The following is a 26526-nucleotide window of genomic DNA, read 5'->3' as shown; positions in this document are numbered from 1 at the left end:
TCCACCCCACTATAAACAAGCCATAAGGTCCTGTGTTACTCCTTTCAGGAACCTCTTTTAAAGTTAATTTCCTCTTCTTTGAGTCCAGTTTGGGTAACAGGAGTTCTGAGTATGATGCCAGGGGCAGGTGAAGTTTGGGGAGAGGGTCTGCCCTCTGAAGCAGCCATTTCCTCCAGGGGAACTCCTCTCTGTAGCATGGAAGCCTCTTAAAATTACTCAAGAACCCCAGGCCCCACGTGGAGGCTGATATACCTGGACTCAAGCAGGTTACAAAGTCAGTAACAAGTTATAATAACAAATACATGAACATTAAAGGTAAAGGTATCCTCTGTGCAAGCACCGAGTCATGTCTGACTCTTGGGGTGACGCCCTCTAGCGTTTTCTTGGCAGACTCAATACGGGGTGGTTTGCCAGTGCCTTCCCCAGTCATTACCGTTTACCCCCCAGCAAGCTGTGTACTCATTTTACCGACCTCGGAAGGATGGAAGGCTGAGTCAACCTTGAGCCGGCTGCTGGGATCAAACTCCCAGCCTCATGGGCAGAGCTTTCAGACTGCATGTCTGCTGCCTTACCACTCTGCGCCACAAGAGGCTCTTTTGTCTTTTACTAGACAAATAATTCACAGCAAGAACTTCCCTAGCAACTTTTTAAAAACCCTCCAAAAAGAGCTATCTGAATAAGCACACCTGTGTGTTTTCCAAAAAGGTAGGAGGCCAAGATGCTCTCCTCATCCATTTTGGTAGGCCATTCTTTCAGATCAACTTATAAGCCTGAATTCTGTGCAGAATGCACCTACCCAAGAGAAGAAATTGACTGGTACACAAGAGTACATTGAGAGATGTGGCTTGAGAATTATGGTTATCAAACATTACAGAAAATGCTTTGAGTACTGGGCCACCGACAGAGCATCATTTCTAATGGCAAGCTTCTTTGAATAACTAATTATTTCCAGAGTTAATTATTACATTGGGACATCTTTCTCTTTTTAAACTTTGCCTCAGGCTGGTAAGTGTTCAGTCAGCCCATTAGTTGTTTCAAGCAGCCGATTTCCTGGGTATATTTATCCAGAATTTATTACAATGCTAGCCACAGACAAAGAAAAAATAAATAAGTTCATCCATTTTCTAAGGATATATCTAGGCTACAAATTTAGATCAGATGTATGCCAGTTTAACTGTCATGGCTTCCAACAAAAGATCTTGGGAACTGTAGCTTGGCGTTGGTGCTGAGAACTCATTAGTAGAGCTCCATAAACCTCCATCTGAGAAAGGTAATTCTAAGGCTTCCCTTAAGAGATGAGATTCTGAAGGAGGGTAGAAATCCTTTTTCATGGTGGTATAAGATTTTTGGAACATTGTCTCTTCTGAGGGTCTTCTAGTACTGTGGTTCTCAACCTGGGGGTCAGGACCTTTTGGGGGTCAAATGACCCTTTCACAGGGGTTGTGGCAGGGTAAGCAGCTTGGCTGGGGGGGGGGTGCCACCACTGTTACCACCCCTCCTGAAGGTGTCCGCTGATTTATATACAATTTATAACCAATTTATATACAATCATGAACAATGGATCTTCATGCCATTGGTCAGTTTCATTTCTGTGAAAGAACACTTGCATAATTTTATGGTTGGGGGTCACCACAACATGTTTGTTGGATTTTCATATGGAAGATTTCAGTAAATTTAGATGATGGGAAAATTCCATGAGGAACAGTGTTAGGAGAGAAAGGGGCAAGGGAAGGGTAGGTTCTTTTAAAACATGCTTACTTACGCTGTTGCTATTTTGACATGGTATGAGATCCAAGAACCCAACAAGTTGCTCTTTGATGAACTGAAGGAAGGAAAAAAAAGAGATGTTTAGAAAATGAAGGAAGAGCAACCATTAAAAGGAATCTAGATGCTTTAGATCGGTATAAGTCTCTTGGACTGGATGGTGTCACCTGAGAGTGCTTAAAGATATGCTGCAAAGTAGGCAGGGCTGTTATCCATTAGCTTAAAGGCCTCTTTAAGATAGATGCCCGATGATTGGAGAATGGCAAACATCTCAGTTTTTTTAAGGGGCAAAAAGGATGATCCAGGGAACTATAGACATGTCAGGGAAGGAATCAACTCCTTTTTCTTTTTAATTTATAAGATTTATTCAAAATGTCTCAAGTTTTGTGATGCCAATTACTTATCAATGAGCAAAATTTAATTAACAAGTTAATAAGAGTTGGGTTAATAGGATATCATATTAAGATTTAATCTAGCTAGAAACTTTGGCTGGATCCAAAGTCTTCTGTTTCTGCAGGGGTCTTCTAGTGCAGAGTATATACCTCTAGTGCTGGGTGCTTTCTGTTCATTGCAAGATGCTGGCCAACAGTGGTTATAACCCTAAAGACACTTTTCTGGGAATATGCCCCGTTTAATAGTATGGGGATGGTTTTGGAATAGAACAATTTAGGCTTGCCTCCATCATCCACACATGGAAGACTAAACCCCTTTACTGCACATTAACTGCAATGTAGATAGGGTCATTGGGGCATCCTAAATGAACCTGTTGTATACTTGATGTTCATGATACCCTAGAGAAGTCATATTTCATTGGTTCAAACGTAACTGCTTAACCATCCCCTGCTTTTAAGGCATAAAACTACAAACAACGGATTTTAGACCCAGAATTCAGCTGATTTTGAATGTGAAGATCCCCTAACTGACTCAGATTAGTAGTATGTGTCTGGTTACACCTACATATATAACTCAATAAACACTTTCTAAAAATAAACATTGAATTCTGGGGAAGCTAGTCAATGATTGTAAGCATTGTTGTATTGGCACTACTTTTTTGTGTCACACAATATTAGATTTACCCAAAGTTCAGGTAATATGCAACTCTATCAGCTGTTCATCCTATGCATGATGATATCTGACATGGTTCCTGTGGAAGTTATCAGGTTTAGGCATCAACAAACATTAGGGGACAGTCTACAGCAGGGGTGGCCAAACTGTAGCTCTCCAGAATCCATGGACTACAATTACCATGAGCCCCTGCCAATTGGCCATGGTTATTGTTCAGCTTTGGTGAACAAAGGGCTTCATGCTTGTTCTGAAAGGGCTTGATAGTACAAAGGAGAACAAATAAAGTCTACATTGAGGAAGGGAGCCCTCTTTCCTATTTTGGCTAATTATCTAAAGTGTTAAACCTAGGGCACCCTCTAGTGACCCCAAATGGAAAATCTTTCCATAAATACTGGTTCATGAGCCAAAATTCAGCACAAATTCAGCACCCCAAACCAATGTATGTAGTTGCTCCAAACCCGGAACCAAACTGGAATTTTTAGGTAGGTGCCCATCCCTAAATACAACCATCTCAGGGTCTGTTACGATACATTTGTTTATCTTGAAACGCAGACATTCTGTTTGCAGATATTGTCCAAACAGCCCACATGGATTATTTGTTCCAGTGTGATAGGATCACCAGGTTACAACATCACCAGGTGATACAGATCACCAGGTTACATCATGGGATTTTCTCCCATTGAGTTTGCTTGTCCATATTACTACAAACATGGTATTTTTCCTGCCATGCATTCTCAGGTATGATAATCATTGAAGTCTTTAATTATGGCAACACTTCCCTACATGTCCCATACAGTTGCATAACACTCCATTTAAAAACAGCTTTAAAAATTAACCCCACCAATTAAATGCTTTGGTAAAAATAAATGTTTTGTCCTAGTACATAAAGGAGAGTAAGGTAGGTGGGAAAGACAAATTGAAGGCAAAGTGTTGTTGCTGAAAAGGCCCTGGCTCTGGTTGCTTCTCATCTTGCCTCTGCAGGTGAAGACACAGAGTGCAGGACCAATTAAATTAAGATAAATCATATGTCATATATTTGATGAAAGTCTCTATCTTAAGACAAGGTTTATCCCTCTGTGATGGATGGTTTCAAGTTCCACCTACTAGGAATCTTAGCCATTCACTTTCAAATGGAATGTTGGGGGGAGGCATAGTCTACCCAAATGTAGCATGTGGTGAAAGCTACATGTTATGAGCAGGTTTGTTTGGATGCCACTGCAGCTTTCCACATTTAGAGACACACAGTAAAAGCCCAAGTGGTGCAGTACAGGTACTACCATACTGTTGTTGACTAAATGTTCCATGTAAATGTTCTGAAATGTGTTCTGTAAACCGCCCAGAGCCGTAGGGAAGGGCGGTATAAAAATCTAAATAAATAAATAATAATAAATCAGTATCATCCTAAACTGAATTATACCCTTCTATAGGTCCAGTGAGAGCTAAGAGAGAGCCTCTTGTGGCGCAGAGTGGTAAGGCAGCCGTCTGAAAGCTTTGCCCATAAGGCTGGGAGTTCAATCCCACCAGCCGGCTCAAGGTTGACTCAGCCTTCCATCCTTCCGAGGTCGGTAAAATGAGTACCCAGATTGCTGGGGGGTAAACGGTCATGACTGGGGAAGGCACTGGCAAACCACCCCGTATTGAGTCTGCCATGAAAACGCTAGAGGGCGTCACCCCAAGGGTCAGACATGACTCGGTGCTTGCACAGGGGATACCTTTACCTTTACCTTTTTATAGGTCCAGTGAAATCAATGGGTTTAGAAGAGTATAACTGATTAAGATTTTACTGTATATCATTTCAGTGATAAGTATCCAAAGGTCCAAAGAATTCTTTAAAAAACCCAGAAAACATTTAAACTGGTGTCTCAAAATATTTAAAATTTTAGTTCTGTCTGGCTTTCTTTTCTAGGAAAGGGACAAATAATAATGTAGACATGGCAAATGCTCTATATTTGAACTGTGTCACGCTTGTTCTTCTTAGAAATATGTTGCCTTCTATTTTGGGAGGGACATGCGATGCCCTCTAATTGACTGACGTGTGCCACACAATGCAACTCAAAATAAGCATTGTAACTTGGCTCTTAAAAGGTCTGAATGGTTATGGTTTTCCTGTGGAAAAGTTTATATGTTGAACATTTGTTGTTCCACTCAGTTAAAGGGCTATTAGCACTCATAAGTCTCCTGCAGCGTTTAGTTTATAATGAACGTAAACAGCTGGAAGTCCACATAGTCATAATACCATAAATTATGGTTGTGCAATGAATTTTACCAAAAATGTGCATGTGGGGGGTGAGCCTAATGCAGAATTCTTTTCAGAACACAGAAAAAAAAGGACTTATAGCCAACTCATGGAAACTTTCCTTGCACCACAGAAACGAGAATACACTAGCAAACAATTCTTGGCCATGCTTTCTGCTACGTATCTTCAAGGAAATTAGATAGCCTTCAAAAAATGGTCATGATGTGTTCATGAGAACAAGTCATCAGAGACGCATCACCACAGACAGAAATTGATGTTATGTCAAACACAATTCTTTACCCTCATACTTTACCATTAGATTTTCCTCCTTTTGCTTTCCCTAGGCAGCCATGATCCAGTGGATAAACACAGATAACCATTTTAGTACATATCTTATCTGCTGTGTGACATAATTCTCATCAGGACTTAGCAGGACAGAGGTCCAAAAACTGACAGATCTCCTTTTGAGATATGTTGCTCTGAATATTTATAATGAAATTGCCTTCTCATGTGTCCCACTATTGTTCCACCTAGTCCAGTAATGTCTACAATTGATGTCCACGTAGTTGAAAATGGGATCTTCCGCATATAAATCATATGGTCCTCCACTAAGTAAGCGCCCTTCTGAGCAAACATAGCACACATATTCAGTTCTTCACTGTTCCTCATCATTGTAGAACTCAGTAGTAAGTCCACCATGTCATCACTCTTTAATTTATTAGTAGACTAAAAATTCAGTAACTGAGGCAAACTCATCTGTGTTGCAGAATTCAGCTAATACCCTAGGGCAGGGGTAGTCAACCTGTGGTCCTCCAGATGTCCATGGACTACAATTCCCATGAGCCCCTGCCATGGGAATTGTAGTCCATGGACATCTGGAGGACCACAGGTTGACTACCCCTGCCCTAGGGCTAAACAAAATTCAAATCCAAGGGTCCAAACGTTTTGACTGTAAATTGGTATGTTAAGTTTTTCATCTCTCTGGCTAAAAGCCTATGAACATTTTCAAGGCAGCAAGCCTGACTAAATAAATCAGGGCTTATATCAGAGTAGATATCATTGCTCCTTATTCATCCTTCATTGATCATACAATGAAGGACTGTTTGTTTATGAGTCCACAAGCATTGAAGTTAACACCTACACATATTTCAATTCTCCCTCCTGAATGTCATTGAGCCTCCACATATATATAGGCACCAGAGATGGGTAACAACTTACCAAATATTTCAGCTATATTTCTGTCACCAGTAGTAGGATGCCCATCAAGTGGGCCATTTAGGGGCAGAGAAAGAGGTGACGGGGCATTTTCTTGTGTGGCAAAATCTGGAGCACAATTAGGAACAGTTCACATACATAAACCTGTCTTATATTAAATCAGACCTTTGGCCCATCATGGTCTATGCTGCCTGCTCTGACTAGCAGTGGCCCTTAAGGATCATAGGAAGAGGCCTTTCATACCTACTCCCAAGCCCTTTAAATGGAGATTGAACCTAGGACCTTCTGCATGCCAAGCAGATGCTGTACCACTGAACCACGGCCCCACCTAGAGAGGTCATGTACTAACCTTAAAGGCATTTAAAGATGTGGCTGACCTTGTTTTTTAAAAATCAAAATAATGGAAAATTACTTGTGACATTCAGTTGAATAACAAGTATAAACAATGAAGACAGAATCTAGTCAGAGGGGAATTTACAATATTTGCAATACAGGTAAGACATATTTGAGTCACATTTGTTAGGGGATCAGTGTAATGACCCATCAGCGTTCTGGTAGCTCACTTATGAATCCCATCAGGTATGCAGCAGGAATGCGGAGGATGTTACTAATAATATCTAAAATAATCAAAACTTCTGCGTGCAAGCAACACAGCAATGCAAAGTGCGTAAAATGCCAGGTGGTGAATCACAAAACTGTCTGAAATGTATTGTGCAAGAAATGCCAAGCCGCTAGAAGCCACACAGGAAATGTGAAGTGCATATGGATGCATTATATGAAATGGGTGTAGTTCTGCATCAAGAAAAAAATATAAATTATTACAGTAAGATGACCAGATTGTCCCACTTTTGGAGGGACATCTGGGGGCACCTGGCAAATTGTACTTATGTTGAAATTAAAATGTATATATTACAATACTATTTTTGCGTTCTGTGCATTCTATGAAACTTTATGTTGCTCCATATAGACCAAATTTTTAATCAAGAGCCCTCCCCCAGTCAATGGTGTCCCGCTTTACCAATGTTAAAATCTGGTCGTATTACAGGCTAGGCCAAACTACAGGAGGAGGAATATCCATAGCTACCATTCAGCCCCACTGGATTGGGTTCTCAATGGAACAATGCTCACTATCCAGCTGTAGAAGTTACTTTAGTTCTTGAAGCTGGTGCAGTTTCGAAAGGAGGCAGATATATGGCATCAATGAAGTACAGACCATTGCATGAAATGTTTCAATGCACTTTTGATAAATTTCCTTTTTCTCATATTGCCAGGTTATGGTTCTGAGTATAGTCTACTCAGGCAGCTAAGATTCATTTCCTAAAGGAGAATGTTGTAGCTCAATAACTGCAGTTAACTCCCATGTTTCTAATTCTCTTAAAAGCTAGTTACAGGTGGTTTCTATACAGGGAGGAACCTGTGTGGGCTGCAAATAAAACATGCTGGCAACTGGGCTTCCATATGGTAGGCTTCACTGCAGTTCCACTGCCCCTGGAGCAGTGGCCGTCCCCTCCTCCCCCCATGGGCCACCAGGAGTTGTGTAATTTTTTTAAGCTACTAAAATATTGTTGTATCATTGTAACAATAGGTGAAAGATTCTCTCAATTGCCAGCTTTCATTTAAAAAAGAAAAAGCAAGGCTCTAGCCCTTTCTATTGAGAAGATATACCTTTCCCCTTATACGTCCGCAAGGGAAATGCCTAGGCCATTTCCACAGTGACTAAAAACTTCACGGCAGCACCCATAAAGCTCTGTGGAATTTCCTTACTTTTACACTAAAATCTCATGATTCAGGCGCAGCCCTGATTGCGCTCCCCATTTGCCACGCATTTTGTGGATCCAGAGAATACGTGAGTTCCCCCCCTTCCCCTGGGAGGTAATCTGCAGTAACCTAAAGTAGAACTCAAAAGTCACATTGGCTTCCTCCACTGTTTCCCCACCTCAAAATGATGACGTTTGAGATCCAATCAATGCTGTGTCTCTGCCCACCCTCCTCCACTCCCCGCTGTATTTTTTTTTAATTAACATGATTACATTACATCATATTTCCAAAGTACCAGAAGCAGGACACACAGAGACATCCTCCCCATCTCCCCTTCAAAAAAACAAAAAACAAACAGGAGGCAGGACCAGCCACCAGCATCTCTGAAGTAAATGTGAATAACATGATGCAAAACCAATCCTCAAGGCTTTTCTGCACACGACAAATATAGCGAAATGCTTACCTTGTGTTGCCGTTATATTCCTGCTGCTCCGCATGACGTCACCCACATCCAGTCTCTGGGCAGCAAACTGCTCACTACATCCTCCATTTTAAAGTGCAAGTTGGGGAATCGCATAAAGTGGATTCCCCAACTTATTTAGCGCTAGCTACCAGAGAGAGAGCCATCAGCAGGCAACCAGCAGAGGGAATGTAAGGAGGCTCAAATGCGCTAAAGTCGCCTGCCTCATCCTGCTCTCACATCTGCCTCCCTCTCCCTTGTTCCCAGGGATGGGAATTTATTTTTTAAAGGGGCTAACTTAATGGAGCAACGAATAGACAGACAAGCATGCAGGCAATACCAGAAATAAAATAATATTTTTTAAAAAGTTGTAACACAAAGCATGCCTCTCATAAGTTTTCTCCCCCCAAAAAATCAGGAAGGAGATTAATTCTGAAAAGTATCAAAGGACTCATGATTCCATAAGGGGTGGTGTTCAAAAAGCACCATGAATTATGAATTTATAAAAAATGTAGCAGGCATCGCGGGACCTTTAAACTGTTGGAGAAAGGGGATTGGTTGCCTGAATTGATTAACAACATACCAGTGCCTATTAAAAAGCCACTTTGGCGACAGTGGGAGGAAATGGCCTAGAGCAGTGGTCCCCAACCTTTTTATCACTAGGGACCAGTCAACGCTTGACAATTTTACTGAGGCCCGGGGGGTAGTCTTTTGCCGAGGGACATTGCTGCCGCCTGAGCCCCTGCTTCACTTGCTTTCCCACCGGTGCCCCTGATTTCCCACCACCCTCTGGGGGGCGCTGCCAGCAGCAGTTGTGCAGTGCCACGCAGAGGGGGAGCCGCAGCCATGGCGGCCGCTGGAGAGCACCAAAGGTGAGCTGGCAGCAGAATGGCAGGGCAGCCCCCAAGGCAATAGCCAGGGAGGAGGAGCCGCGGCCCGGTACCGACTGATCCACGGACCGGTACCGGTCTCCGGACCGGGGGTTGGGGACCACTGGCCTAGAGGGACAGGGTCAGGGAAAATGGATACATTGCTGGTAGGATCATCTAAATTTTTCCACCCACACAGCATGCTTTTCTGTGATACTTCCCAAAATGTCAAAGTAGATTAGTTTTCAGAATCAGAGAAAAGCTGGTGGGGAATCTGTATTCAGTATAGAAAATACACTCTAATACTGGTAAGGGTGTATGCGTATACACTAAACCAAGCTAGGTAAATAAATATGTTTCATTTCTGCGTGGGTTATTTGTTCCAGATTCAATGCTGTTTGGAAGTATTCTTCCTTTCTGCGGGCTTAAAGGAATTAAGAGTACCTTACTTTGAGAGAATTTGCAAGGGATTTCCATAGGGAAGTGATAACGTGTTCTTCTGTAGACCCAATTTGAATACAACACAGAGATCTTTGTCCTATAGGTTTAACCAAATGATTATTCCAAGAATAATTTGGGGCTTGATGCAAGAAGAGGAAGCTCACACCTTTCTGGTGTGTTATCTCACCATGACTTGCTCACAAATCATGGGTCATTCAGAATGACCTCATTATGGTAGAACTAGGTCCTTTTTTTTTCCTGGAAGAGCTATACCTGGTGATGCTTTTCTGTCTCTGCATCTCCATGCAAAGTAAAGCGGCACCTCATGGCAATAGGATTGCTGCCACATAAAAGTACAGGCGCTCTATTAGGAAAAAATGCTGGAAATCAGTATGTGCCACAGAAGAAAAAGATTTCTAAGCAATTATATAGCCTCCAGTTTTTTATATACACACAGAAAGCTTAAGTGAGCTTCCATACTCATTTTGAGATACCTATGAATTGAACATTCTGAACCTGCAGCACTCAGAAGAGCCAAATGAATGGGATCGTTAAAACAAGAGGATCTATAAACGGATAACACCACTGCACACACCAGCTGAAACTAGCTGCTCATGAAATTCACAACCTTCCATAGAATTAATTTTAATTTTCATATCATTGCACAGATATAAACTAATTCATAATTTACAAACGGTATTTGGGGATGCTATAATTTTAATAGCTGTGTCAAACAGAATATCAACAAGAATGTTAATTTTCACCACATTTTTACACAACCGCAAGACCCCTCTCCTCCATTGTATATGTCCCTTACCTCCACAAGGTAAAAGGTAAAGGTAAAGGTATCCCCTGTGCAAGCACCGAGTCATGTCTGACCCTTGGGGTGACGCCCTCTAGCGTTTTCTTGGCAGACTCAATATGGGGTGGTTTGCCAGTGCCTTCCCCAGTCATTACCGTTTACTCCCCAGCAAGCTGGGTACTCATTTTACCGACCTTGGAAGGATGGAAGGCTAAGTCAACCTTGAGCCGGCTGCTGGGATTGAACTCCCAGCCTCATGGGCAAAGCTTTCAGACGGCTGCCTTACCACTCTGCGCCACAAGAGGCTCTTTACCTCCACAAACACATCCCTAATTTAATGGCAAGATTTTCCATCTTCATTAAATATGTCTAGATTTCTGTACTGATTAAGTGACATATCAAAAAGCCATGGAAGCATAGTCAAAACAATAAGTTTGCCTTCACTGCATAATCTGTTCCACTTAATATTTCTGGTAAGGCCTTGGAGGAGGAGCGTGTCTCATGGCTTGTGCCATTCAGCGCTTAATACCCACTCAGGGTGGCTGTCCCGCCCCTGAGTGACTCCTCCTTTAACCGGCTTGCCTGTATGTCCAGCAGTCAGCCACTCGCCTTCCATCCCCCACCCCAGACCACCCTCCTCCTTCCACTTCCCTCTGAAGCTTGGAGGCTGAAAATTCCTGCTGCATTAGAGCTGCCCCTGCTGGTGAGTTCCCTAACAGCTGCCTGCAGCTTTTCTAGGTCCTGGGGGGAGGGGGAGGCCGCCCACAGAGTTCTTCCACTCTTCCCCCCTAATCTAGCACCTGTTGTATTCCTGAATGCAATGGGCTTGGCCTCTAGTTTCCAAATAGTGGCCCTTATCAGAACATAAGGGCCTCCTAGTGGCCCTTATCAGAACATTCTTTAAATTCCAAATTCTAGGCATCTAGCATACTGGAGGCTTTCAAGGAAATCCAGATCATAATACTATCCTACCTGCATCACAGGGTGTCTGTTGTGGGGAGAGGAAGGGTAGGCAATTGTAAGCTCCTTGGAGACCTTTCAGGTAGTAAAATACAAGAGTAGTAGGATACAAGAAATTTTGTGAGAATCAGATGGTTGCCTTAGAGTAAACGGTAATGAGTGGGGAAGGCACTGGCAAACCACCCTGTATTGAGTCTGCCATGAAAACGCTAGAGGGCGTCACCACAAGGGTCAGACATGACCCAGTGCTTGCACAGGGGATACCTTTACCTTTACGTTTTAGTAGAGTTTTATTAATAGAATAATTCAGGGGAAAAAACGCTTTCATAGAATAATACTGTAAATCAGGCTTTCTCAACCAGGGTTTCATGAAATCCTAGGGTTTCTTAACGGCCCTGGAAGGGTTTTCCAAATGCGTGGGACTTTGTTAGATTTTTATACCGCTCTCCCATACGGCTCAATTTATTTATTTATATTATATTTGTATACTGCCCTCCCCAGAGGCTCAGGGTGGTTCACATGGAACGTAGACTTTGTTTCTTCATAAAATATAAAATGGACTGCAACAATAATAACAGTGACAATAGCAACCATGACTGAAGGTAACAGTCTAATCAAAATATTGGTTCGAACAGGTCTATGGTTCAGTTGGGTGTCTGGATTCTTAGGAGGAAGGGTTCAAGAAAATGCCTGGTGGAAGAGCTCCCTTTTGCAGGCCCTGCAGAATAGTTTTAGTTCCATCAAGGCCCTGAACTAGGCTCATTCCAGCAGGTGGGGGCCAAGACAGAGAAGGCTCTGGCCCTGGTTGAGGCCAAGCAGGCATCATTTGGACCAGGGATCATTAGCCAGTTGGCAGTGGCAGAGCATAGAGCTTTTTGAGGGACATAAGCAGAGAGGGGCATAAGCAGTCCCTCAGGTACACTGGGCCCTTATTGTGTATGGCCTTTCAGGGGTTTCTCAAGAGTAAAAAAAGTTGAGAAAGGCTGCTGTAAAGAACATAGTATGTAATATTCAGTTTCTGTATATATTATCCTATTATGTAATTTTGGCGTTGTTTAATATGCCATGTTAATACACTTTGTTTCATCTCTGTTCCAGATTTTTACTTGATTTTAATTTCCACAGTCTTAATCCAATTACATTGCTTATTGGATGCTCCACCCTACTTACTGCATAGACTTATGCTCTATAGCCCACCCTGGGCCTTAGTGAGGAAGGCAGACTATAAATAAAGAAAGAAACAAAAGTTTTTTAAGTGGTCATTTTCTATACTTGGATACAAAAAAATAGCAACAAAGGAGTGGAAAAGTACAGACTGAAGAAATGATCTATGCAGGCCCCCCTGCAATGCCTATACCGTAACATGATGACTTACTCTGATACCACATGAGGAAATGAGAAATGGATGAAAAAAATGAAATAATGTTGAGTCATATTTCACAATTGGAATCAAATTATCCACTGCAAGAAATTTTTAAGAATAGTCTTCACAGAATTAGTGTAAGAACAGATTATATGCAAATTGCCTAGCATGGAGGAAAGTTACACACTACTCTTATTGAATGTTTTCAGAAAATCATTTCGCTCACAATTGTTAAATGCATATAATTAGCACCATAAACTCATTTATCCAAACATTTTCCAACTGCCTTTCCACAGCCAGCTTGTTGATTGCCACTCAAATACCCAAATTATAGTTTCATAAGGACAAACAAAGCACAAAAATAAACTCGTTCTTCCTGCCAAAACGGGAAAGAACCAAGGGGTTATAAGCATCGGACATTCTCACTCGCCAGCACACTTTTTGTCATTACCCTGATTCTTATATTCTTTTGTTTTCTGGACAGTACCAAATACCTTAGTCAGTCAGTCAAGTTTATTGTATCTAGCCATTGGCCATCACAAGTATGATTATTTTAGGAGAACATCAAAACATGGTAAAACTTTTACAGTTCTTCTCCCCACAGGGGGATGGCATATATAAATATTTTAAATAACTTAAATAAATAATAGAACAAATTAGCTTTGTATACCCATGTGCCATACGTTATGATATAGTGCCTGAGAAGTGAGGTTATTTGCTAGGCTAGAAGCTTGTAACCTTTAAAGATATTCAGGATGCATCAAGTAAGATTGAGCAAGTCTACAATGTAAACTCATTCAAAGAAAACGTGGGCAGAACATTTCAGGTATGGCAATTTTTCAGATGAAATTTCAGATGGAATTTTCCACCTGAAATTGATGCTTCAGAACTTTATCATCAATGCAACTAAAAGTAGAACAGATCTTACACTGGTGAAGAAAACGAGTACAATGTTCACAAATTCCCTGCTCCCAGTGTAACTACAATTTGCCCCCTACACACACAGGGTTGCCAACAGCCTAGAGGGGAAAAAATGCCCTACCTATTTAGTACCTCTAAAGTGCTACTGAACTAGTTTTTCTAATGCAGACCAACATGTCTGAACCTTCAGTAGAGGCTTAAGGGGTTGTTATTTACTCCTACTCACCTCTACCTTTCACCCACTCATTTCCATACATTAAACCTGTATTAAAGAGACAGGACATTTTAAAAAGTTTATTGACAGATTGACCAGTGACTGTTAAAGCCATGAATTTGAAGGAAACCAAGCACACTGGGAATTCAGTCAGCTCTTTATTGTGATCTCAGGATGGTGATTCAAGAGTGAGAACTGAACCGATAAGCTCTTCAAATAGCTCAACTTATATCGCATCATGAACAATAGATCTTCGCGCCAATGCACACCACTGGCTAATTCTTAGTTGATTGATTCAGACAGATTGGATCCCATAGTTGGAATCCTGGCTGTGCATTGGTCACTGTCATGCTTGCCTTGGTCCTACTTTGGACCTCAAGCTCAGTCCTCTGTAGGCTCATTAACATGACCACATACATTACAGTGATAGGTTCTCCTTTAAATACTTCCAGCTTCCACCATTAGGAAGGCATCTGCCTGTTAATCTTTAACCTTGACATCTGTATTCCTTTACAATGTTTCTTTCACCTAGAGTTCAACCCAAAGGAAATAGGACCTTATGACCTTAGTTTGTCATTCCTGTAAGGCCTGTGTATCTGGTTAACATCTTTATTATGCTGTGTACTAATCCATGGCAGACTTTCAAAATGAATAAAACATTGATGGCCTTAAAGGTACCATTGGACTCAGAATTCGTTCTGCTGCTTCAACACGGCTGCCTACTTGAGTCAATCTTGCTCATGTTGTTCCTAAGGGCCCCTGATCTTCTCGGGATCAAACATTCAGGGGACTCACCATACCATATGTTATAAAGTCAATAGCACTTGTATTCAGCTGCCTGGTGACTTATTACTGTTTGATTTTTTAAAAAAAATAATTCTAAAGACTCATTTTTGACACAACTTTCTCTTTTGTCATGACTTCCCCTGCTGATGTGCCTTCCCTAAGTAATTAAAATTAACTATTTACAGTGGCTTTGAATGTGACTGTAATTATAAATACACTAAGCACCTAAACTACAGCACAGTTCATTAGTTCCACATGAATCCATCAGTTTAGTGGAAGTCTACAGAATTCAGACAAGCTCCAGAATTGTACATCTGCTTGATTGAAGCCGATTAGCCATGCAACTTCATCTAAGAAATCCTGGCTTCTAGTCAAATGTCATCTCTGTTTATATGAAACTGGTTGTTGGGAGGGGGGAGTTGAATTCCTTATTAGCTGAAAGTGCAGTCAAAATCCAGAACTTCTGTTGGCTAACCATTGTTAAGGACTTAGTGAAATCTTTCCAAAGCTTACTCATCTAAATATGTGGCTAAATTTGTATGAATAAAACAAAAAGAGCCTGCAGGGTATCATTCATACAGACTGGAGTGGCCTTTGTTTATACATATATCTCATTGCTGTTAATGTAGGGGATCGAAATTACTGTCACCAGAATCTAGAAGCAGTGGCGCTATTACATTTCCATTACCATCTTACTGTGATAGAAGCCAGGCCATCTGGAATTTAAGATGTCACCCTAGGGCAGATTAAGGATGCCAGTGCTCAAAAACAAAGAAGTTCTAAGCCTCTAGTGCCATGAGGGAGTGAAGAACATATGGGTCTTATCTGGCAAAATGGACCCAGAACTGACTGAAATTTGTCGCGTTCCATTCTGAAAATGCGTTTATCCCCCGTTTGTCTCCAAGCAATTTGACTCAAGTGCTATCTGAAAAAAATATAGTTGAGAGGTACAGTGAGTTTTGTTAGCACTAAAATGGTTGTCATATAAATCCAACTCTTGATAGTTGTTCAGGCACAAAACTGTTCCTTGTGTCTTAAAATACTGTTCATATACCCTTGCTGACAAAAATGAGGTGAGCAAGGCCAGGAGGCAGGAGGGGATTGATTCAATGTGAGCTAAGAAGCCTCCAGTTTAAAGCTTGATATTAGAGAGGAAAAATGGTTCCAGCTTATATCATAGCTCTTCTGGTGCATAAAATAAGGGCAATAATACTGGGCAGAGATATTGGCATGCACTTCTCTCCAATTCCTATTCAAGTCACTTCCACAAAGTTTATCCACTCTGTTCAGACCAGGTGAGAAGTGGGGATTTTCCTACTTCACCTTAGCATCTTGGCGCATTAGTACATTTCCTGGGACTTCCCTGTCTTTTCTGTGATCTTTACCAAATCTGCTTTGCTCTGACGTTTTGGGAATTGTCACAGCAAAGTCTGGATGGCTGCCATACGGTGTAAGACTCCAGATTTTCCCAGTCCTGCTCACATGGCAGCAGCAATTTCCTTTATCTGCCATAGGGGCTTTAAAAAAAAGCAACTGAATACTGTTATATCAATATAATATTTATATAAAATATGTGTAATAGGTTCCACTGAATTCCCAGTTTTCATTTTTTTCAAAGCTAGTCTCTGGCCTCTGGCCTCTTTCATTACATAGATATCTGGGGAAAGGCATAGCTCCATAATAATATTCCATTGCTATTGGGGGCAGGGGAGAGGGTGAAATCCTGAAAAGTTCTAATAGCTCAGGGTGAGAAAGAATGTCTGGTAGCAAGGAACTGGGCAGGGAAACTATGAGGAGACCTGCCATGTGAAAGCCCTGTTGTAACTGAACTGTATAAGCAGCCGAAAAAGAAATATGCTTGTCGCTGTATGCAAATCTCTTTAGTGGTTCTCACAAAATTTAAAAACACAGCTGTTACCCTAAATTTGGGGGTTATCCCAAATTCAGGTTTATATATCCCAGCTGTGGGAATATATATAATCTTTCTCCAAATTCTCATTAATCAGGCTTGAAAATATGCTTGCATATAAATTCACCTTGGAACTAAATTGTAACTACTAGATTTCTTTTCCTGACATCCAGTTGACATCAGGAAAAACAATCTAGTAGAAACAAATTATTTTTGGACAGCAACCAACCAAGTTCACCATCCCCACTCCAACCTTTTCTATGGAAAGAACAAAAAGCAGTTCTGTAGTCATTTACACAAACAATAACTTTTTTGAAAGGAAATTTTGTTTTGGATAAGTGTTTCTTACCTTTGATTGATGCAAACTGTCAACCTGTGGTGAAGTCTAAACTTCTGACCTTGGGAAATGTCCAATGTGCGAGTTGGGGAATCGCATAAAGTGGATTCACCAACCTATTTAGAGCGAGCTACCAAAGTGTTGTGCCACAAAGCATGTCTTTTGAAAGTTTTCTGCCCCCCCCAAAAAAATCAGGAACAATTCTTCCGCACCTCAAATTAAAGGACTCATCAATCACTAAGGGCCCGATCCAGCTGATTTAGCTTCGGTGCCCATAAAGTCAATGTGGTCATTGGCTATGATAGGAATTTCGGCTTTTCTACCTTTCCCAGGGCCTGGGGGGGGTTAAGTTATCCCCTCCAAAATTTCAGGGTAGCTCTGGGGGGTTACCTGACTCCCTTCAAATTTTCAGAATGATTGGTCCAAAGGGTCCACTTCTAGGTGTGCCCCCTATCCCTCCATTATATCCAGTGGAGAGTCCATCCCACAGGACAGGGGTAGTCAAGCTGCGGCCCTCCAGATGTCCATGGACTACAATTCCCATGAGCCCCTGCCAGTTTGACCACCCCTGCCATAGGATATAATGGAGGGATGGGGGCACCCTCTTCAGGAGCCCTTTGTTGTGGATTCCTTGGACCAATCATTTGGAAATTTGGAGAGGAGTAAGGGAAGAGCCTCCCGGAGCTACCCTGAATTTTGCAGGTTGTACCTTAAACCCCCACCCAACCACCCCAGGCCCCAGCGGAAAAGCCGAAATTCCCATTGTAGTCAATGGAGGAAGGGGATTGGCTGCCTGGCTTGATTGACAGGCAGAAGAGATTTGCATATAAACCGCCATTTCCAGCAGCAGATGTGGATGGTGAGATACATGAAAGGGTGGCAGACAAAGGCGAGACAGCAAAAAGACAAGGAGTGGCTGGGAGGCACGATAATATTTAGCGCCACGCCATTCAGCTGGTGTAACACTATTTTTACTAATGTACAGAAATGCCCTCAAGGTTGTTATTTTGTTTCCACAGGAAACTTGGCTCATTACATCTGCCTCTGTGCTTGCAGCAATTCAATAACTAAACAAGAATCAATGTTATATAGAAGAAAAAATTTTAGAAGCTAACACACGGAAGACAAAACTCGAGAACCCTTTTGTGATACGAAGTGTCATGGAGCCCAAGCCTGAATCCCATGGGTTCTGAGAACTAGTGTGCACAGGAAAATAATCATGAAATATATATAGAATGTATTTGAATAATATTCCAGAAATAGTCTTAGCTTTAGGCAACATTTTACACTGGTAAAATCATACGGCAAGGAAACAAGAAAATCTAGCTTAACTATTATCATGACCCAAGGTTACTCTCTCGTAGGAGACAAGACAGCTGAGACATTTCTTCGTAGAAAAGAGTTCAAAGTTATTCATTATGTCCAAGATGGTACATCCGAAAGTATCATGAGAAAACTCACTGCTAAGAACAACTTCCTTGACCCGCCTTAGGGTACATATAGACACCTGCCTTCCCCCACCAATGCATCACTTTCCTGCCATTTATCAGATAATATGACCATATGTGGTCATGTCAACTCACCCACCCCTCCCCAAATGGCCAATGATGGACCTGGAGGAGTGGGAAGGGGAGGGGTCTTTGGTGGTCATGTAAACAGCTATGTATTCTGCATAATGGTGCCACTTCTTGGGTTTCTTGAAGCCCTAAGAATGTTTCAGGGGTTTCTCAACAGTAAAAAAGTTGAAAAAGGCTGAGGTAGTCAAAAGCAACTTCTTTGCTAAAGCAACACTCCTCTAATGTCATCTTTGATTATTCTCACTTTTTCCAGTGGACAGATATGTACAACAGGTTGTGACCATTATAGGGTATCAGTGCTTTCAATAACATATTATCTATCGTATCCAGAATTAGAAGCAGTACCTATTTCCAGCAAGCCCCAAATCTAAAATATTCAAGTAGCATCACTTCCTTCCTACACCTATCATCAGTATATCAGTATAACCCCATCTGCGGATACGTAAGTGCAGAGACTGAAGCCACGTAAGCAAATTGTTTCCTTTGCTACTGTTCATCAGCAGCCACCACATAGCAGCTACTATGGTATAGTTTTAGATTTGGATCTGGGAAACCCTGGTTGGAATTCACAATCTTCTACAGAAACTCAATACGTGACTTTGAGCCTGTCACAAACTCTTAGCCTAACTTATGTGACAGGATTGTTGTGAGGCTAAAATGGATAAGGAAATGATGCAGCCTGTTTTGGTTCCCCATTGTGAAGAAAGGCAGTGTATACATGAAGTAAATAAATGATAAATATTGCTGAACATGGGGAGCAGATAAAAGGTAGCTAGGCTGGTGGGTGGGAAGAAGATTAGGAAGCAACAAAAGGGGAGGTATGGGGGCTGCCGGAAGAAGAAAAGAAGAAACAGGGAGGGGGATATAGGGGAAATTGTGGTTACCAAAGCCATTATGTATCTCTCCCATATCCATCTAGCTTTCTGTCATCCCACAAATTACTTGTGTACCAGAATTCTGGCAAGAAAATTAATGGTTGGATGTATATTATGGGAGACACATAACAGCCCTCCATGGCAAGTTATGGCTGATTCCCTGGGGGAGGGGCACTAACTCCCAAGAGGCAGCTGTGGTGGGGAAAGATAGGCAGTGGAGTACAGCTAGGTACTGGAAGAGGAGAATAAGTCACTGCATTAGGAGGAAGTCCTAGACAGCTTGAGGAACGCCATCATGGAACACTTCCTAAAGAGGATATCCTTCAACCTGAACTATTTATGCTACTACCTGCCAGTGGCCAATGCAGCTTCTTAGCAAGGTGCTCAAGCAAAAGGTAGCCGTGTCTGGGATGAGACCAATTAACTGGATCAATTTAAGTCATTTTCAGCATGCTTTGTAATGGAAATGTTTTGGCCACCCTGACTGATAACATCATTTCAAAAGAGCAACAGGAAGAGTGTGACACTGTTTATACCTCCGTAATTCCTGATGGTTTTTAATGCCATTGAAGATGATATCCTTCTAAAGTGACCGGCTAAAGTGTGTGTCAATGGCAGTGTGCTCTCATTGTCTTGGGTCCATCTGGCCAATGTCAAAATAGTGTATTTTGACACTGCTGCTTAATTCCTTTAAATTTTCACTATGAAGTGTCACAGGATTGTCACTTTGTCCCCATGCTGTTTTATTTATTTATTTATTTACTTATTTATTTATTTATTATGTATTTATCAATTACATTTGTATACACAAAGATTTTGACTGCAGTGTCATCTTTAAGCCAGTGACATCCAACTCTTAATTCTCCTTTTTAACTGAGTCAGATAAGGTAATACATATCCTGTTGAATGAATGAATGAATGGATGAATGAATGAATGAATGAATGGGAGTGTGTAACTGACCTGTCCAGGTGAAACTCATCTGTTTAGTCATGGGCTGAAGAGTCAGCCTATTCTAGGTGGGTTGCCGCTCCTCCCTCACAGCTTGGGGATGCTATTAGATCACTGTTCACATAGGACATTTGGGGTCTTTTTTGTAGGATGTATGAAATTTAATCAATGTGTAAGGGCACTTGTTGCTGGCCTTTCTTGCAAAGTGTGACCTGGCCACAATTATACATGCTCTGATCACAGCCAGGTTTGAGTACTGTAATACTCTGCAAGAGCCTGCCTTGTGATTTTGATGTGATGCTCCTGTGATGTGATGCCCCTGTAATGTACACAACCCCATTCAGGACACATACATTTGGTGCCAGAGACCATTATAAGGAATAACAGGAGGGAATTCTATAGCATATGTAACTTTGCTGACTAGCAGGGAGGGCTGGGTTGAAGATCTGTAAAGCATGTACATATTTCCCATTTCTTAGACCTTTCTTGGCCTGAGCATACCAAAAAATGAAAGAAAACTACTGCTTAGTCATATGAGGAAGCACCCTTTGCTGAGCCTTTGCAGGGAAGGATCACATCATTCGAATTTTCAAAAAAGAAAGTGATACACAAAAATATAAACTTGCTCTACACTGGCCTGCCTTTGGGCTTGCTCCGGAAACTGCAGCTGGTACAAAATGCAGCTGCTAGGGTCCTCACAGGTACACCATGGAGGGCCCATATCCAGCCTGTGCTGAGGCAGCTGCATTGGTTGCCAGTTGTTCTCCGGATCAGGTTCAAGGTTTTGGCTCTGAACTTTAAGGCGGTCTGGGCCCATGATATTTGAGGGACTGAGGGGTTGGGGTTTTATTGTGTATTTTATATTGGTTTAAATGTTGTTGGGGTTTTTATATGTGCTGTAACCCGCCTCGAGCCTTCCCGGGGAGGCGGGTAAGAAATGTAATAACGATAATGATAATGATAATGATAATAAAAATATACAAATAAAACAATACATAAATACTCGCCCTAGAAGCTAAAATCGCTAAACTGAGGCTATCATACTTTGGTCACATTATGAGAAGACAAGAGTAACTGGAACAGACAATAATGCTAGGAAAAGTTGAAGACAGCAGGAAAAGAGGAAGATCCAACATGCGATGGATTGTGTCAATAAAAGAAGTCATGGCCCTCAGTTTGCAAGCCCTGAGAATGGCTGCTAACAATAGGATGTTTTGGAGAATGTTAATTCATAAAGGTAAAGGTAAAGGTATCCCCTGTGCAAGCACCGAGTCATGTCTGACCCTTGGGGTGACGCCCTCCAGCGTTTTCATGGCAGATTCAATACGGGGTGGTTTGCCAGTGCCTTCCCCAGTCATTACCGTTTACCCCCCAGCAAGCTGGGTATTCATTTTACCGACCTTGGAAGCATGGAAGGCTGAGTCAACCTTGAGCCGGCTGCTGGGATTGAACTCCCAGCCTCATGGGCAAAGCTTACAGACATCTGCCTTACCACTCTGCGCCACAAGAGGCTCATTTGTTAATTCATAGGATTGCCATAAATCAGAAGCAACTTGATGGCACTTCTCCAACACCCACACCCACATAAATACTTTAAAAAATTATCCTTACATAGAGATTAAATAAACAAATCTATTCATGCAAGATTTTGTACCAGATTCTTTGTTCAAAGTAATGAAATACTATTAAAGCCCTACTGGCTTTGTGGTTGGAAATTCCTTCAGTCTTGATGTCATCTGTCCACATGGCAAAGTGTGTGATCTGAACCAGACACAGGGATGTGATGTTCCTTACATAATACCGAACCGCATAACCACCGTCTGTAACCTGAACTCACAAAGTATACCAGATTAAGGCCAAATGAGGTTCATGTTTCAGTGCATGGGAAGGTTGTTTGGCATTACCAACCAAGAGCTTTCTTCAATACTATTAAATCACAGATTTCCATGAGGACACAATTCCATCCTGGTATTTTCTGGAGTGTGGAGGAGAGTAGCCCACATTGGTGCTGAACTTCTGTTTGTTTTTATTTTTCACAAACATGCTGGGAAGATTGCCTGTGGGCTGGGCCAGGTGAACCTAAAACAGGCATGGTAGGTGTATCTGTTATCAACCAGCCCAACAGGATAGTCCTAAAATTAGAAGAGAAAGCATTTCTTTAGCAACAAGACACCAATCCTGTGATTTGTCTTCTGATGGGAAATTTCCTCTCTATTGAAATAGTACATACTATGCCCTCTCACTCCCTACCTCCTTCACTGTTTTTTTCCCAGGCATTTGGCAAATACAAGTAATGACTGGGCTGCACAGTATGCACCACAAGTTTTGTGACAGATTGCAGAAACTCAGAGACGTGCTGGAAAACTCGTAAAAATGAAAGCGCTTTCTTGGAAGTCCATTCATTTCTATAGGACTCAACTTACAACTAAGCAGGCTATCTAGAGTGCCAATGAGGCTTCCGGAGAAGTTGCTGGCTCGGATTGTAATCTCTTCCGTTGACTCTTTCCTAATTTCTTCTCATGGTGGCAGAGAAAATCATTCCTGTAGATTAAAAAAATGTACCATTTCAGATCTTTGCCAGTGACAATTAGCTGCATGTGGTAGACAAGCAGTACTGGATCTTTCCCTTCCAGCACACTTCTAAAGCAAGGATCAGCAACTTTTTAATATAATTAAAGAGCTTAACAACATCAAATTTCAGAACAAGAGATCAACAAAGCCTATTCGTGTAACTGACACTATGCAACAACATTACTAGTAAATGACATATTAATTAATAATCCATAACATTTCTGTAGCCTAAATACAGTTCGCTCAAAGAGGAAGAAGCACTCATGAGGTTTCACAAAAGTAATAAGCATACACCAGAGCAATTGAGTAATTGCTTCTGTGCTCAGGCATAAACTCATACTTGGATTACCAATAACTGTTTGCCCTTCTCTAAAGCATATCTAAAACATTCCTTAATCCCACACTTTTTAATTTAATTTAATTTTATTTAAGATCTCTTGGTTGTGTGCTGAATTCCATTTGGCTCTGGAGCCATGGACTGTAGACCTCTGATTTAAAGTAACAGAAGTCACAAGATATCCACAGGGATGTCCATATATATTCACATGATTCTTGCCTTTCCTCTAGGAGCATCCATATCAATTTATAAGTGCATGGGGAAGAGTACCTATGCTGCTGTCCCAGAAGAATGCTTGAACTAGTCCAACATTAACTTCATTGGATCCTAAGATGCTGTTATGAAAGTAGAACACTGCTGATGGCATAACTGTGGGTAATACCTATTGATTCCCACCTCTCACTGAAGACCCTCACTTTGTCCCCCACCTGCTCCCTTGACTCCTCTCAACTAAAATTTCAGGGGAGGGTCAGTGGGGTGTAGCAGGAGGGAGGGTACAGAATTTCAGCTTTGTGGCCTTCACTTTGCTGGTGGTATTTGGGATTTAACCCACCACAGCATCCATTCAAAGAGTCTAGTCCAAGTTGCTTACACAGGAATGTAAGATGATCTGTAGTCCTTAAGCAATTTAAATGGCAAGAAGGCATCCACAGAAGGATGCCCAAGAAGAGAAAGGCTATTACTTTAATTTCAAATATTATGATCTTGAACCAACTGGCATAGTGAAGGAAAGCACGTGGAACAGCCTTCCAAAGACTTGTTTGGAGAGGATACTAAACACTGCCACATTTTTAAAATATCAGCAGGAAGAAAACTAGCACATCAAGCAAAAACTATATGAAGACCCATTCTCTTCAAAAGTTTAGCTTTCTATCTATAGTAAGTTGTTCATTTGGACTGACTTTTCAAATGTATACCATACCTAGGAGCATTAAGAACATAAAAAGGCTTCTGCTGGATTAGACTAATGGTTGATCTAGTCCAACATCCTGTTTCCCACAATGGCCAACCAATTTCTCTGAAGGGCCACCACAAACAGTACAGTGTCCAAGGACAGCCCCTGATGTTGCATGCTAGCACTAACATTCAGAATTTTGCTTCCTCTTTAGATATAGGCTCCCTTTCACCCAGCATGACTAGAAGCTATTGATGGATCATATATCCATCCCCCCCCCCCCTTTAAAGCTATCTATACTAGCGGCCATTACTATACCCTCTGGCAGCAAACCCTAGTTTAATTTCTCGCTGAATAAAGGTTAGTTCCATTTCTATATTTCCTAATGTATTGTCCATGAACTTCATCCTACAGGGCAGACTGTGAAGCAAATATTTTCTCTCCAAGGACAGAGTGATCCTAATATCCCATGGAAACATCTGTGCTTCTGCTATATGGTTTTTAATATTCAGTGCAGTTTCTTTCAGAGTGTTTCTAATTTTTTGCCCAGCACACTGCCTGCTTCCCACTGGCAGCCCGCAATGCAATACATTTGGGATGGTATAGTTTATTCTCAGGTTCTTAGAACCTATTGCACAAAATGGTTTCATAATCTGGCACATGTCCCTTGAGAATGTCAGCTCACGTAGAACAGAAAAAAAACAACAACCGTATCAATTTTCAAATCAGCTTTGTGTAGCTTGGTGTAGTGGTTAGGAGTGTGGACTTCTAATCTGTTGATCTGGGTTTGACACATGCAACCAGCTGGGTGACCTTGGGTTCAACACAGCACTGGTAAAGCTGTTCTGACTGAGCAGTGATGTCAGGGCTCTCTTAGCCTCACCTCCCTCACAGGGTGTCTGTTGTGGGGAGAGGAAAGGGAAGGTAAGCCGCTTTGAGACTCCTTTGGGTAGAGAAAAAGTGGCATATAAGAACTAACTTTCTTCTAAGTAATTTACATACAGTTTCACTAGGCAGACTGGAACAAATTCATTGTACAAATGGAAAACGTTGATGCACACCTGAAGATTAAGGAGAACTATAACTAATAAAGATACAAACATACATTTCTTAAGCCAGTCAGTGTGTTTTAAGTACCTGAGAAGCTTTTTTGTTTTCCCTCAGGGAAAATGTTCAAAGTAGAGAATATCTGCTAGATCTTTGCAGTAGAGCCAGTTTGTGAATCTGATTTTGGCAGTCGAGAAAATTCTGTTGTTGTTTTTAAGGAAGCAAAAACAACCCCAGTTGTCTGATAAAAGTATGTGTTCCGTGCTAAATGCAGCAGCCGACAGCACATTCCCTGGCCAATTTTAAGTACGTTTCAAGAAGGATCAGCCCACAGAAAATATCAGGGAACAGTGAGAGTCAACGTAGAAGAAGTGGAAACAGAAGGCAGAGAAGAATTGTCAGAATATAATCTCAAGATATCTGAAACTTCTAACTGCCACTGACTAAACTGACTGGATTTTTGGCACCCCTTTGCTAAGGAACCCCATATTACTTCCCCCCATGCAATATAAGCACCTGGCATTATAGAGCAAGAAGTTGCATTTCATGGCCCTTTTTGTACAAAAACTGGCCCTGCTGCCTTGTCTCCCAGTCCCCCCCCCACCTCACCCTGTGCCCCTTTTCTTCTTTCCAACCCCTCCTTCACCTGAAGAGCCATCAGTTTAACTTTTGGCCCAAGTGAAGAGGCAAAGCAGCCCCACACCACCATTCGGGTGGGGTGCGTGTGTATTTTCTTCCACCACAACCCTTAAAACTCAGTTGTCTGAGCTCCTCAACCCAAGTGATTCGGAATGCCAGTACTTGAGATGCACGTTTACGTGCAGACAGCCACGTCGGTCCGAAGCAAAACCCCAAACCAAAAGCTGGGTAACGCTCCCCTAGGCAGACCAAGCGAAGTGACACAAAACTGCAGAGCTTTTTCTCAGGCTGGATCTGGCTGGCTCGTTTAAAGGAGAAAACAGAGAGAGAATGTTCCTGTGGCTCTTTTCGGGGTACTTCAAACGTTTGCGTGGCGCTTTCCCGGGTGCCTAAAGCGCTTCCCACCAGTGCTCTGAACCCAGTCAAGAGTTTTCAGCCAATCGTTGTGGTATTTTTTTTTTTTTTGGGGGGGGGACCCCTCCAGTCCAGTCTTTGCCAGAACACAAAGGGATTCCCCGGATGCAGTGAGGGAAAAT

At 41.8% G+C, this 26526-nt stretch overlaps 1 long non-coding RNA gene across 2 annotated transcripts; it reads right to left on the bottom strand.

Annotated features, from left to right (window-relative positions):
- Nucleotides 1-1763: 1763 nt before the first annotated feature.
- LOC143836762 (uncharacterized) lies at nt 1764-25870 on the bottom strand. Of its 2 annotated transcripts, none has more exons than XR_013230714.1 (3): nt 25442-25870; nt 22925-23042; nt 1764-1822 (listed from the first exon to the last, which is right to left on the bottom strand). It is a non-coding gene; the product is annotated as an uncharacterized LOC143836762 (long non-coding RNA). The 2 variants fall into 2 exon arrangements; XR_013230713.1 differs by lacking the exon at nt 1764-1822 and adding an exon at nt 22298-22633.
- Between the last annotated feature and the right edge of the window lie 656 nt (nt 25871-26526).

This window comes from Paroedura picta, chromosome 4 (genome assembly GCF_049243985.1).
Source record: "Paroedura picta isolate Pp20150507F chromosome 4, Ppicta_v3.0, whole genome shotgun sequence".
NCBI lineage: Eukaryota > Metazoa > Chordata > Lepidosauria > Squamata > Gekkonidae > Paroedura > Paroedura picta.
This window is presented reverse-complemented; position numbering and strand designations above follow the sequence as displayed.